Raw genomic sequence first — 14,537 nt, 5'->3', positions numbered from 1 at the left:
TTGCACTGTACTGACATCATCAGGATGAGCCCCTCGTCCTGCCCACAACTACAACCTGTGACCCCAGTAGTGGAAATCCTCCCAGCTAGCTCATCCCGAGAGGGATCTGGCTGCCGCTCTTTTCTGCAAGGCTGGTTGGTTCATCGTGTGGCTGTGTCTACAGGGAGTGGGCTGTGGGTGTGAAGAAACTACTGTTTTTTAGCTTGTTGCCCACCTCTGGAACAAGCGTCCCCTCTCCAAATACAATACTTTCCTGCACGTTTTTGAACGATACAAGCAGGATTAGCATCTAAACCTTTCTTTGTGCTGGATGTCCACCCATTGGCTCATGGATTCCAGTGGAGAAGTGCACGATACCAGTTCCTTTTGATTGGAAGGATCAAGGTGATGACTGGCATGTGCATGGGCATCTCACGGATGAATGCGAAGGTCGTATTACCCACTTTTCACTTGCCAATCGAGTAATGTCCTGACCAATAAACCGTACCCCCTGCTGATTGCCTTTCAACCTCTGCCTCAAGACTGGTTTGCAAAGTCGGAAACAGAAATATTTTCATGAGCTACCATGAATGTAACTTGACCATGCCCAAGCACAGTGAACAAGTGCTTAATTTGAGCCAGTGGCTTCCGGTGCTCGGCACCGGCACTTTATTGTCAACACCAGGTCTCATTCCAGCCTGCCACATGGTGGGGCTGTTTGTCTAATTTTGTTAGGGGCACAACAGTTGTTTAATAATTAAATATACATTAAAATCACTAGTACCTGCCACCTAAAGCAATAAGAATAGCTTGGGCAGCATGTTTTAGTCATTTTTAATGAATATTTGTAGTCTGTATTGTCACACTTGTATGAGTGTGATGGTTAGTTGTGATGGCACTGCCACTGGCAGCACTAGTGGGGGCATTGGGTGGTGCAAGCTGCAGTGGCCTCCTGATAAGTGCCCTGGCACTTCGGTTTTTTCATGTTAAGCACTACACTAAACTGATCTATTTTCTTGTTTATACCCAAGTGAATCCTACGAGAACAGTCTATCCTTTTGGGGGCGCGTAATGGAGTCTCTGAAGTACCTGGAAGGTATTCGGTCTGTGGAAATAGAGAGCACGTAGACTGGTCTGGGTCATGCTCTCCGGCTTATGTTGGACCCACATTTAGAAATTTCTCCACTCGGTTCTGTGGGAGAGATAACCCACACACATTTCAGAGATGCCCAATTCTTTGCCATTCTGTTCCCTAGTTAAGGAATGGGACCACATCCTGTGAGATGCACCAAGTTGCTGAAGCACCAGAGGAAGTTCCAGACTCAGCTGCTAATGTCCTAAAGTTAATCTCCACCTTATTTGTGGCACAAGGAGGAAGTAGGGAGGAGAGGAGCGGTGCCCCCTTTCTACAGCACCTACCCTGCTGCATGGACCCCAGGGGGCTCTGCCGTGGAGCACTACAAGTCCAGAAGCACCCAGAAGAAGGGGGCCCTTCCCAAAGCCCGCATTGTTAAATTGCGCAACAAGCTCTAGGCATGATTATGGTAGTATGATTTCCCCGCAACCTTCATTGGAATGATCATCTATTTCTGATGGGCATTTTACGACCAGATGTTTGCCGAGGTTTTAAGTCTGTCAATGGACTCCTGTATTCAGTGAGACGCATCCCATATACTGACTGTTGGTAATAAGGTTTAGTTTAAGCTGTGTTTGTTTTTACAGATCTTTTTGCTTTTGTTTGATTGTATTTGTTAGGGTTGTTTATGATTGCAACCTGCATTTGTTAGTGGGATTAGATTGCTTTTTGCATTATGAGGAAACGTTAGGCAGCAAAAGGCGCAATCGGTTCATCAGATTCCTGCTAAACAATGAATATAATTCTAACGGGGCCTCGTTAGATGTCAAAAAGGTAGCCAAAAGGTTTGAAAGACGGTCTAAGGGACGCATCTAGTGTGTTTAGCTCCTAAGCTCCCTGTAGTAGAAGATACAAGTACCTGCAAGATTCCTTCTTCTTCGGTTAGAACCTTAGCACAATCGAGTGAATCCGTTTATGTTGAGCCTAATGTTGTTAGTATTAACACATTCTCCTCTTACAACTCGAGGCCGGGGAAACTCTGGAGGACAATTTAGCCACCCTGCCCGAGGTCCACCAATCCCTGAGTTGGAATTGTTACAGTCGTTCTTTTTCTCTAGTGAAGCATGTCGGTTGATCACCTCATTACAAGAAGAGATGGATGAACATAGGCGAGTGGTAACCAGGCTGAGGCTGTTCTATCTGATGCTTAAGTATATGCCAGAAGCAACTAAGGAAAGTGTTTCTGAAATGTTAGGAAGTGCAGATACTGGGATAGTCTTAAAGTAGTCGCCCTCTCTGTAGATCCAGTGGGATTCTGGGAAATGCTGAACTGATCTCATGAGCTGAAGGAGATTATGTTCAAAGTGTAATGCAGCAGCAGTCAAGGGCTGGACTCCTCGGTTGACAGAGATCCAGTCATTGTTTTGTGTCATACTCTCTGCTTTGTTTTTGTGTCTGGTGCAGCTTTTTCATTGCCTGAACCTCACTCTCAGTTTTTGTTTTGAGATGCCGTTTAACAACCTGTGAGCCCAAATTGTTGCGGCCCACAGATGTGTATACAGCTCGCCTTCAGAATCCTGAACAGAATCTCTTGCCATTCTCTGGCGTACCGGCAGGACTGCATCTTGTGCAACTGGCGCCCTGTCACTTATACCTGCCACAATAGGTGGTTGCGCCATCTTTAGTCAACAGATTACGTAAATCTGGGATCCAAACTAAGAAACAACAGACAGAGGAATAATCTTTTATGAGTTAAGCCTGACAGACCTACATAAAACAGATCCTCCATCTTTAATTTGAAGGTGACTGTTATATGTCACGATTGTGTTTTGAGTGTATCATCAAAAACTACTCAAAGATCCAGTTAATCTGAGCCCCACAATGGGCGCCAAAATGATTCATGCTGGGAATGAGCTCTTGTTGTATAGAGCTGGGAACCTGCAGTGCCGGAGTAAACCCTGTGGAGGCCCTAGGCAGTTGAAAGTTTGGGGACCCCTCGCTAATTATCTCCTAATACCCAATGCACCGGATTATTTTTACAATCTGCCAGCTGCCAGAAGATGAGCTTTTAAGAGACAAACTGTTATGTGCCGCTCGCAGGCGGGGACATTGGAGAATCTTACTTGTGTTTTATTTCCCGGATATTGAGGAGTTGGACATTGAGGAGTTGAAAGGACATTGTTTCTTTGCTGGTGCACTGGGAGCCTGTTCGCCTGCTGGGACTGCGAGGTCCAGGGTGCGTTGCTGTGTAATCTGGTGAGCACACCTGGTCACTCTTCCGGCCCCTCCCTCTCCTCCCTCGTCTACATAACGCCTCGCGGCCCCCGCTTCGCAGGGTGCCGCTCGCAGGCGCGGACATTGGAGAATCTTACTTGTGTTTTATTTCCCGGATATTGAGGAGTTGGACATTGAGGAGTTGAAAGGACATTGTTTCTTTGCTGGTGCACTGGGAGCCTGTTCGCCTGCTGGGACTGCGAGGTCCAGGGTGAGTTGCTGTGTAATCTGGTGAGCACACCTGGTCACTCTTCCCGGCCCCTCCCTCTCCTCCCTCGTCTACATAACGCCTCGCGGCCCCCGCTTCGCGGGAGCCGCTCGCAGGCGCGGACATTGGAGAATCTTACTTGTGTTTTATTTCCCGGATATTGAGGAGTTGGACATTGAGGAGTTGAAAGGACATTGTTTCTTTGCTGGTGCACTGGGAGCCTGTTCGCCTGCTGGGACTGCGAGGTCCAGGGTGCGTTGCTGTGTAATCTGGTGAGCACACCTGGTCACTCTTCCCGGCCCCTCCCTCGTCTACATAACGCCTCGCGGCCCCCGCTTCGCGGGTGCCGCTCGCAGGCGCGGACATTGGAGAATCTTACTTGTGTTTTATTTCCCGGATATTGAGGAGTTGGACATTGAGGAGTTGAAAGGACATTGTTTCTTTGCTGGTGCACTGGGAGCCTGTTCGCCTGCTGGGACTGCGAGGTCCAGGGTGCGTTGCTGTGTAATCTGGTGAGCACACCTGGTCACTCTTCCCGGCCCCTCCCTCTCCTCCCTCGTCTACATAACGCCTCGCGGCCCCCGCTTCGCGGGAGCCGCTCGCAGGCGCGGACATTGGAGAATCTTACTTGTGTTTTATTTCCCGGATATTGAGGAGTTGGACATTGAGGAGTTGAAAGGACATTGTTTCTTTGCTGGTGCACTGGGAGCCTGTTCGCCTGCTGGGACTGCGAGGTCCAGGGTGCGTTGCTGTGTAATCTGGTGAGCACACCTGGTCACTCTTCCCGGCCCCTCCCTCTCCTCCCTCGTCTACATAACGCCTCGCGGCCCCTGCTTCGCGGGAGCCGCTCGCAGGCGCGGACATTGGAGAATCTTACTTGTGTTTTATTTCCCGGATATTGAGGAGTTGGACATTGAGGAGTTGAAAGGACGTTGTTTCTTTGCTGGTGCACTGGGAGCCTGTTCGCCTGCTGGGACTGCGAGGTCCAGGGTGCGTTGCTGTGTAATCTGGTGAGCACACCTGGTCACTCTTCCCGGCCCCTCCCTCTCCTCCCTCGTCTACATAACGCCTCGCGGCCCCCGCTTCGCGGGAGCCGCTCGCAGGCGCGGACATTGGAGAATCTTACTTGTGTTTTATTTCCCGGATATTGAGGAGTTGGACATTGAGGAGTTGAAAGGACATTGTTTCTTTGCTGGTGCACTGGGAGCCTGTTCGCCTGCTGGGACTGCGAGGTCCAGGGTGCGTTGCTGTGTAATCTGGTGAGCACACCTGGTCACTCTTCCTGGCCCCTCCTCCTTTACATATATAAATCCACGCCTACTACCGCGTAGCGGGACGCGTGCGGGGTGCAGACCGGGGCGAAGCCCGGGCAAAGGGCGGGCCCGTTTAAGCCCGTTCAAGCACAGTCAAGACCGGACCGGGCCCTGTCCCTTTCCTGTATCACCTCACTCCGACTGTACCCGAGGTAACCAGCCATTATGGACACCCGAAGTAAACTATCGAGATCCCAACCGATAGTATCTGGTACTCTGGACAATTTCATCATTAGGGCTAACTCTGTAATTCAGGGGGAATTGAATATGCTAGAAAGGCGTTTATCCGATGGGATTGCCAGTACGCGCAGGTCATCTTTGGGCTTAATCGCGTCTGCAGGCTCCCCATCTAATTTTGATGATTCACAGGTAGCATTAATGGACAGTATTGATCACACAATTGAATCCGTACTACATGACTTAAGATCTAGTTCCCCCTCACGTAGAGACATTCTCCAATCCATTCCTGAGGCTATTGACCAAATCACGCAACCCTCATTGCTGGACTTGATGTCGAATCGAGCCCAGTTTACTAAAGAGGGTGCTCTCCCAAAAAGAAAACGTCTGGGGATTATCAAGAAAGGGAAGAAAGCCAGACTTGACAGACCATATACTAGTACTGCCAATGTATCTATTTCAACACGTACTAGGTCTACTCAAGCCATTAACGGTACTTCTAAATCTCCATCGGAACATACTTCACTGTCACTTAATACTCCCATATCTGTTTCTGACCGTGATCCGGAACACGATGAGGGGGATGGTCGATTCACTGACATTATAAATACTGCTCTTAAGGGACTTCTCACCCCACTGCTTGTCAGGTTTGATGCAATTGACGCAAGGCTCAAGGAAATAGAAAGGGTTGTAACAGCCCCCGTTAACCTATTAGAAAGCAGAGGCAATTCACATGTCGTATGTGAAGCGTGTAAGGCCGATTTACATTTCCCTTCCCATTCCTTTAGGTGCTACAAACTCTCTTCCCAGGAAGGATATCCTTCAACCTAGAACTCGAGAATCAATTTTAAGAATCCCTGAATCTATACCCAACACTCTACCCAATACCCTGCCTATATCTTCTGCCCTCCCAAACATAACCTCTGTGCCTGCTCAATGCCAATCACAAACCTTAACTAACAATTCTATTGCAATATCTAACTCAAATCACATAGATGCGGGCCAAACCTTTAAGGACCCAGGAGTTCATACTCATTCAAATATGGCCCTAACAAATAGGAGAAATATAATTAATCTTCCACCAGAAGTTTCACCCTATGTTGTTATCTTAACAGGCGTCCCAGAACTTACTAATCCTGAGTCTGAATCCTATGCTTCTCTAAAAAATAAAGTCACTAATCGGCTTAATAAGCATAGGCCTCCCCCCCCAAACATTAGGTCACAGGTTCTAATGGTTAGGAGGGTTCCTTGGTTGGGTAGCACCATGAAGAATATTAAGGGTGACTGTATTTTGGTCAATTTTAGTAATTGCCTAACAGCTCCCTATATTCTCAATTGGATCGGCAGCAACGGTACCTCCCTTATAAACCCTTTACCTCTCTCTTCCTTTTATCCCCCAATTCACACTCCCTTTCAGGTTGAGACGGATGGCAACTGGTCTAAAGTTGGGGGTAATCGGTTTAGAGGTAGGCTGAGGCATACCCATATTGACGAGCCTCTACGTCCCGATTATTCAACCTTTAACAGGTATGCCTGTCTTGAAGATGTAGATTGACTCCCCCAGGAGGCTTCCATTTCTGTTTTGTCCTCTGCAGTGCTTTCATTTTCTAAACTCCAGCCTACTTCCCCAGCCCCCTCTTCTGATCCTACCACTATTTCTATTTTGCCGAATCTGTATGATCCACCTGTCTGTAAAATTCCCGCTGTCGCTTCTAACTGCATAGCTAGACACAAAGTCCTTTCATGGAATATAGCTGGGTTATCCAGCAAACTTGATTGTCCAATATGGGGTTCTTTTATAGATCTACATCAAATATGTTGTTTTCAAGAAACCTGGGCAAGACAAGATTACCATCGAATGGGCTTTGCTACTCACTCAATTCCGGCTGTCTGGGGTGGTCGTGGCCGTCCCTCAGGCGGTCTAACTACCTGGGTTGCTACTTACCTGGGTTGTACTGTTACGAACTTTCCAACTGGCTCTGATGATATTCTATGTTTGCTATTGGACTGGGGCTTAGATACTATGCTGGCGGTGGTTAACGTTTATGCCAGACCCGTGAATTTTTGTGCGGAATCCCGGGTGATTGATGCCCTGTCAAATTTCCTAATTGGAATACCTGAACATATAATGCTCCTTATAGCTGGTGATTTCAATTCTCATTTTGAACCACTTGAGGGCTTGGTGGACCAAATAAATCTAGAAGAGGACGAAATCTGGAATATTCCCCAGGTTGTAGGCCCAATGGCTAGGGCCTGGGCCCCCCTGGCTATCCAGATTACTTCCCTGACAATGGTTCACTCAATTAGGGCCTGTAATGGACGAACCATTTCAGATAATCCCCCAAGGCCCACTTTCAATAAACAAGGCAGGGAGGCCAGACTCGATTGTATTTTTGTCCAAGCTAAGGAATGGAATAGAGTCCTCGACTTCCAAGTCATCCCAAGGGGGGGAGAGCGACCATAATCCTCTTATACTGGATGTTTCCCTATCGGGTTTGAGCCCTATAGATCTAGCGTCACCAGTTAATATGGAGCCATCAGGCGCAGCCATCCTTACAAATAACAAACGGAGAATTAAATGGAACAAACTGGTTCGTAATCACAAAGAATTATCCCGAGTTTATGCTGTAGTGGCTTCTGTTTTAAATAATGTAGTAGAGATTTCAGAGCAGTATCCCTTCCCAAATTACTATGAAAAATTGGCTAGCGCTAATCAGGAATTATTTTCCTTATTGTCTGGTTTATTTAATCCAACTGTTCCCTGTTAAAAGAGATTGGCAAACCGGCCTAATTGGTACAACAAGACCTGTAGACTGGCCAAGAGTGATCTGCTCCATGCCATAAAGAAGAAAGTCTCAAAGTCTGATATCCAATACAAGAGACAGACTTACAGATCCCTGATACAACATGCTAAATTGGAGTGGGCTTCAGAAAATTGGGAAAATTTAACATCAGCTCTAAAATCTAGAGATTCACGGAGATTTTGGTTGATTGTATCTACTGGCACAACCGAATCTCCTGCAATTGTTAAAAACAACATTGCTCCAGATGTCTGGGAAACTCATTTTAGCACTCTTTATAGGGGGCTAACATCTGCCTCGGCGGCCCCATTATATGCTGTACCTAGTCAGGCTCAGGTAAATTTCACGTTAAGCGAAATTCAGCTTGCAATTTCTCAGCTTCCTGTAGGCAAAGCACCAGGGCTGGACGGGGTACCAGGAGACTTGTATAAACATGAACCCAGAGTATGGGCACCTTATCTTACACTATTATTCAACGCTATCCTTGATGGTTTGCCTGTCCCTTTCACATGGCTTAGTGCCGAAGTTGTGCCTATTTTTAAAAAAGGGTCCCCCCTGCTTCCGGGAAACTACAGGCCTATTAGTTTAATAGATGTTGCCCAGAAGCTTTTCTCGAGGCTGATCTTGGATCGTATCATGGAATGGATAGAGACCTCTGAGATTCTGAGCAACTATCAGGCTGGCTTCCGTAAGAGCGTTTCTACAACTGATCAGATCTTCAGACTGTGTATGCTCTTCTGGAAAACAGTAAAGATAGAGCGGGGCTCCCTCTACACAGTCTTTGTAGATTTGCGTGCGGCTTTTGACTTAGTTCCCCGCACAAAACTATGGACTGTGTTACAAGATCTAGGCCTTCCAGGCCCACTTTTGCACATACTAGTTCGCCTCCACACTAACAACTATGCAAGGGTAAGATGTGGTAGAGATGGTAGCCTTTCAGCCAGCTTCCCTGTCGATAGAGGGGTAAGGCAGGGTTGTGTCCTGGCACCCACGTTGTTCTGTCTTTATGTAAATGGTCTTATCTCCCACCTAAATGACGTACCTAATAGAGATGCTCCACGGCTTGCGGGCTCTGGCATTTCTGCCATTATGTTCGCCGACGACACGCTGCTCCTAGCTAAGACCCCTATGGGGCTCCAACGTGTCTTGGATGGCTTCGTCTCTTTTTGTATTGACCGGGGGTTAGAGATCAATACAGCTAAGACCAAATTTATGATCTTTAATCCCCCCAGGTCCCTTCGCCCTAATCCTACCATAAATGGAATTAACCTAGAGAGAGTCCATACTTTCGAGTACTTGGGACTAACTCTGAATGAAAAAATGACTTGGTCCCATCATCAGATAAAATCAAATTTAAAGTTAACTCAAAGAGTAGGTGGAATTCTGAAATTATGGAATCAATCTATGACTCATCCTATTGGTCCGCCGCTGGAAATTTATAAAATGCAGGCACGTGGGGCTCTAATATATGGCGGCGAACTATGGGGCATTGATTGTGCTGCTGAAATTGCAGCCACGGAAAACAAGTTCCTACGGAACTTGGCTGCACTTCCATCTAGTACTCCGTTATTCCCCTTAAGGCTCGATATGGGACTGAGACCAATAAGGGAGGAACTAGGTGTGAAGCCTCTAACTTTTTGGAGGCGCCTTTGGACAACCCCTGAACTCTTGAGTTATCGTTCCGAACTTATGGAACTCTACCTCCATCCAGCTCTAGGCAATATTCCATGGCTTAAGTACGTCAAGTGTGAACTTTTTAGGTTGGGCCTTCCGACCCACTGGACAAAACCTTTAGAGGCCTGTGCAACTATATCCCGCAAAGAACTCGTTGCACTTTATCATAACTCTAATTTTTCGGCATCTTTTGCAAGCGATAATCTGGGATCAATGACCACTACTTTTTTAACTATGAAGGACCACTATAAATTGGAAACTGTGCTAAATGACATAAACCCCATCGCCCTGAGAAAATTATTTTTACAATGGCGATATAACGCGCTTCCAATTAGAGCCCTCACTAGTAAATGGCACCCGCCTACTTCCAAAAATTGTCCTGCATGCTCCTGCGAGCTGGAGGACGACATTCATTTAATGTTTTTTTGTCCCTCCTACATTAAATCTAGGAAGAAGTGGATCGTTCCAATTTGCAGGAACTGGGGCTTTAGGCACCACTTAGATGCCTATAGGCTGCTGAAAAGTGATCTATCTCCTCCTACCGTATTTGCTATCTGCAAATATCTAGCAGCAGCATGGTATATCAGAAGAACTCATTTGCTGAAATGAAATGTAAAATTGTTACCATGTGGTTTTGATTATGTTGAAGTATTTCTGTCAATTGCATCTGTATCTACTCTAGATTACAGTTGTCTTTTATTATTTTAAAATTGCTTTCTTAAGATAATTTGTTTCTTCAAAATTGTATTTGTATGACTTCTTTTATGACTCTTCTGAGTCGAAATAAAGATTTAAGAAAGAAAGTTATGTGATTCTGATGTCTCTGGTTTATGTACTTTACGTTGATAATGGGTAGATTACATTAATGCAGTATTTTCTCCATAGAGTCTTTAATGTAAAGTTTTTGTTTTTTTGAGTTTATTAATTTTTTTTCTATCTTTTGGAAACAATATTTAGGAAGCTTGATTGTAATTTTCTTTCAAGATCAAATCAATAATATTTTGCTCCGTTGCGGGCACCTAAAATGAGCGGGCACCTAAAATGAGCGGGCCCATATGCCCGTGCCTACATTGTTTATTTGGTAATCTGGCACTAGTAACCTGGGTGCATGCACCAGGCTCGTAGTTTTAGCAGGATGGTCGTAGTAACTACAGTGACCTTTTGTCAATAGACTGAGCCCCCATGGCCGATGGCAAAAGATATTTAAACAGAGCTTAATTTGTAAAAAAAATATATAAGTGCCAGGGCTCTCATCAGGATGCCACAGCAGCTTGCACCACACATTGCTAGCCCTACCAGTGATAGTAACAACACAACTACTAACAATTAAAAACCTGGATGTTTCAACAGCCAATCTAATCCGCTTCTCTTCCGTTCAATTGTCTGGGTGCATAGCCTTTGCAGCTGTGTTTACTGTCATAGTGCCGGGACACTCTGTCGAGTAGCTGAGCGCTTTATAAATCCCTGTTTAACATAACATAACGAACCATCACACAGCTACAAATGACAATTTGTACTATTTCAGGCCTCCAAGCTATAATAATGGCTTGGGCTCCAGGTAATAGTCATTTTTAATGTATTTTGAATGAATAATTAACTGCTGTGGTGGTCTTCTATAAATTAGCCAGACAGCACCACCCTGTGGCAGATTGTCATAAGCACCGGTGTTGACAATTGAGTGCCAATGCCGAGCACCTGAAACCACTGGCTAAAACTAAGCACTGTATTTACATGAATGTGTTTCTTAGAAAGAGAATGAGCAAGTGAGGAAATTAAAGTGTTGAGCAACAGAATGTTAAGAGAAGGGTGTGAAAGAGAAGGCAGTGAGAGGGGAGATTATGGTGTATGTGAGCATGTGTGAGAGAAGGGGACTGATTGTGGTGTGGCATAGAAAGGATGTGGTTCAAAGGAGAGTTTTTAGAAAAAAAGCGCATAAGACGAAGGTGAAAGAGTGTGTGACTGGCAGATTTTCATCACCTGTCCTGGCAGATTTCACAAAATTCAGCTCATGTGCTGGTTTTTAGAGAGGGTCGACTATACACAGATGGATACAATGAAAATGAATGAAATGAAAAAGATTTATAGAGCGCACGAATGCTCAAGGGTGTCAATGCGCTGTATATGGAGTCAAGCTTTTCCACATACGAATGCAGGATTTGTCACCAACCCATTTCATTAAAAGAGATGATACTTTGTGCAAACGTTGCATTTAATGTATTCCTCTTGGTGCCGCGTTGCCTTTTCTTGTGTTTTCAATGTTGGTGAGCGCTGTCATTAAAGTCATTCTTCGCCCTTCGGTCATCATGAAACTGTAGACCTACTTTTGTGTTTTGAGTTGGTAAAACGCCCCGTTTTTTTGGTTTCTGGTTTTTAAGACATGGTCACCCAAAAGGATGTGTGAAGAAGATGAAACTAGGACATTTGTGAAAGTGGAGAGGTATATGTCAGAGAAGGGTGAGGCATAAGGTACGGTATGGGAGAGGTGAGCTACAGGGAACTACAGAAACATGAGGGACGGAGAGTTAGAGGAGTGACCAGCCTGGAGAGAGAGGGGGTATGTTTGAGACCAGGATATGAAATGTGGGTGTGAAGTAGAAGGAAGAGAACACAGGCCAATATGGTACACCCTCAGTAAATGTTACCCTCCTCAGGGGGCTTGTGTCCTTGTTTTGATTTTAGAAGGTAAACCGATGTGAGGTGATTAAGAAGCATAGATCGCTTAGACCCAAACTTTGGGGTATTTTGAATTTTGAACAACACACAGGAGGTTTCCTATGTACCATACAGTGGTGAAGGAGTGTAGGCCCTTCGAAGCACAGGTGGTTTCCTATGTACCCGACTGTGGTGAAAGAGTGCAGGCCCTTCAACGCACAGGCGGTTTCCTATGTACCCGACAATGGTGAAGCAGTGTAGGCCCTTCGAAGCACAGGTGGTTTCCTATGTACCCGACAATGGTGAAGCAGTGTAGGCTCTTCGAAGCACAGGTGGTTTCCTATGTACCCGACAATGGTGAAGCAGTGTAGGCCCTTTAACGCCCAGGCAGTTTCCAATGTGCCAGACAGTGGTGAAAGAGTGTAGGCCCTTCAACGCACAGGCGGTTTCCTATGAAGGACTGTAGGCCCTTCAACGCACAGGCGGTTTCCTATGAAGGACTGTAGGCCCTTCAACGCACAGGCGGTTTCCTATGAAGGACTGTAGGCCCTTTAACGCACAGGCGGTTTCCAATGTACCCGACAGTGGTGAAGGAGTGCAGACTCTTAAACGCACAGGCGGGTTCCTGTGTAGCCAACAATGGTGAAGGAGTGCAGGCCCTTCAACACACAGGCGGTTTCCTATGCACCATACAGTGGTGATGGACTGAAGGCCCTTTAACGCACAGGCGGTTTCCTATGCACCATACAGTGGTGATGGACTGAAGGCCCTTTAACGCACAGGCGGTTTCCAATGTACCTGACAGTGGTGAAGGAGTGTAGGCCCTTCAACGCACAGGCATTTACCAATGTAACTGACAGTGGTGAAGGACTGTAGGCCCTTCAACGCACAGGCGGTTTCCTATGTACCATACAGTGGTGAAAGAGTGTAGGCCCTTCAACGCACAGGTGGTTTCCTATGAAGGAGTGTAGGACCTTTAATGCACAGGCGGTTTCCAATGTGCCAGACAGTGGTGAAGGAATGTAGACCCTTTAACGCACAGGCGGTTTCCAATGTACCCGAAAGTGGTGAAGGAATGTAGACCCTTCAACGCACAGGCGGTTTCCTATGTACCTGACAGTGGTGAAGGAGTGTAGGCCCTTCAACGCACAGGCAGTTTCCAATGTACTTGACAGTGGTGAAGGAGTGTAGGCCCTTCAACGCACAGGCGGTTTCCTATGTACCATACAGTGGTGAAGGACTGTAGGCCCTTTAACGCACAGGCGGTTTCCAATGTACCTGACAGTGGTGAAGGAGTGTAGGCCCTTCAACGCACAGGCGGTTTCCTATGTACCTGACAGTGGTGATGTACTGTAGGCCCTTTAACGCACAGGCGGTTTCCAATGTACCTGACAGTGGTGAAGGAGTGTAGGCCCTTCAACGCACAGGCAGTTTCCAATGTACTTGACAGTGGTGAAGGAGTGTAGGCCCTTCAACGCACAGGCGGTTTCCTATGTACCATACAGTGGTGAAGGACTGTAGGCCCTTTAACGCACAGGCGGTTTCCAATGTACCCGACAGTGGTGAAGGAGTGTAGGCCCTTCAACGCACAGGCGGTTTCCTATGTACCCGAAAGTGGTGAAGGAATGTAGACCCTTCAACGCACAGGCGGTTTCCTATGTACCATACAGTGGTGAAGGACTGTAGGCCCTTTAACGCACAGGCGATTTCCAATGTACCTGACAGTGGTGAAGGACTGAAGGCCCTTTAACGCACAGGCGGTTTCCAATGAAGGACTGTAAGCCCTTTAACGCACAGGCGGTTTCCAATGTACCCGACAGTGGTGAAGGAGTGTAGGCCCTTCAACGCACAGGCGGTTTCCTATGTACCCGAAAGTGGTGAAGGAATGTAGACCCTTCAACGCACAGGCGGTTTCCTATGTACCATACAGTGGTGAAGGACTGTAGGCCCTTTAACGCACAGGCGATTTCCAATGTACCTGACAGTGGTGAAGGACTGAAGGCCCTTTAACGCACAGGCGGTTTCCAATGAAGGACTGTAGGCCCTTTAACGCACAGGCGGTTTCCAATTTACCTGACAGTGGTGAAGGAGTGTAGGCCCTTCAACGCACAGGCAGTTTCCAATGTACTTGACAGTGGTGAAGGAGTGTAGGCCCTTCAACGCACAGGCGGTTCCCTATGTACCATACAGTGGTGAAGGAGTGTAGGCCCTTCAACGCACCGGCGGTTTCCTATGTACCCGACAGTGGTGGAGGAGTGTAGGCCCTTCAACACACAGGTGGTTTCGTATCTACCCGACAGTGGAGAAGGAGTGCAAGCCCTTTAACGCACAGGCGGTTTCCTATGTACCCGGCAGTGGTGGAGGAGTGTAGGCCCTTCAACACA

The sequence above is a fragment of the Triturus cristatus genome, chromosome 11, assembly GCF_964204655.1.
Source record: "Triturus cristatus chromosome 11, aTriCri1.1, whole genome shotgun sequence".
Classification (NCBI taxonomy): domain Eukaryota; kingdom Metazoa; phylum Chordata; class Amphibia; order Caudata; family Salamandridae; genus Triturus; species Triturus cristatus.
This window is presented reverse-complemented; position numbering follows the sequence as displayed.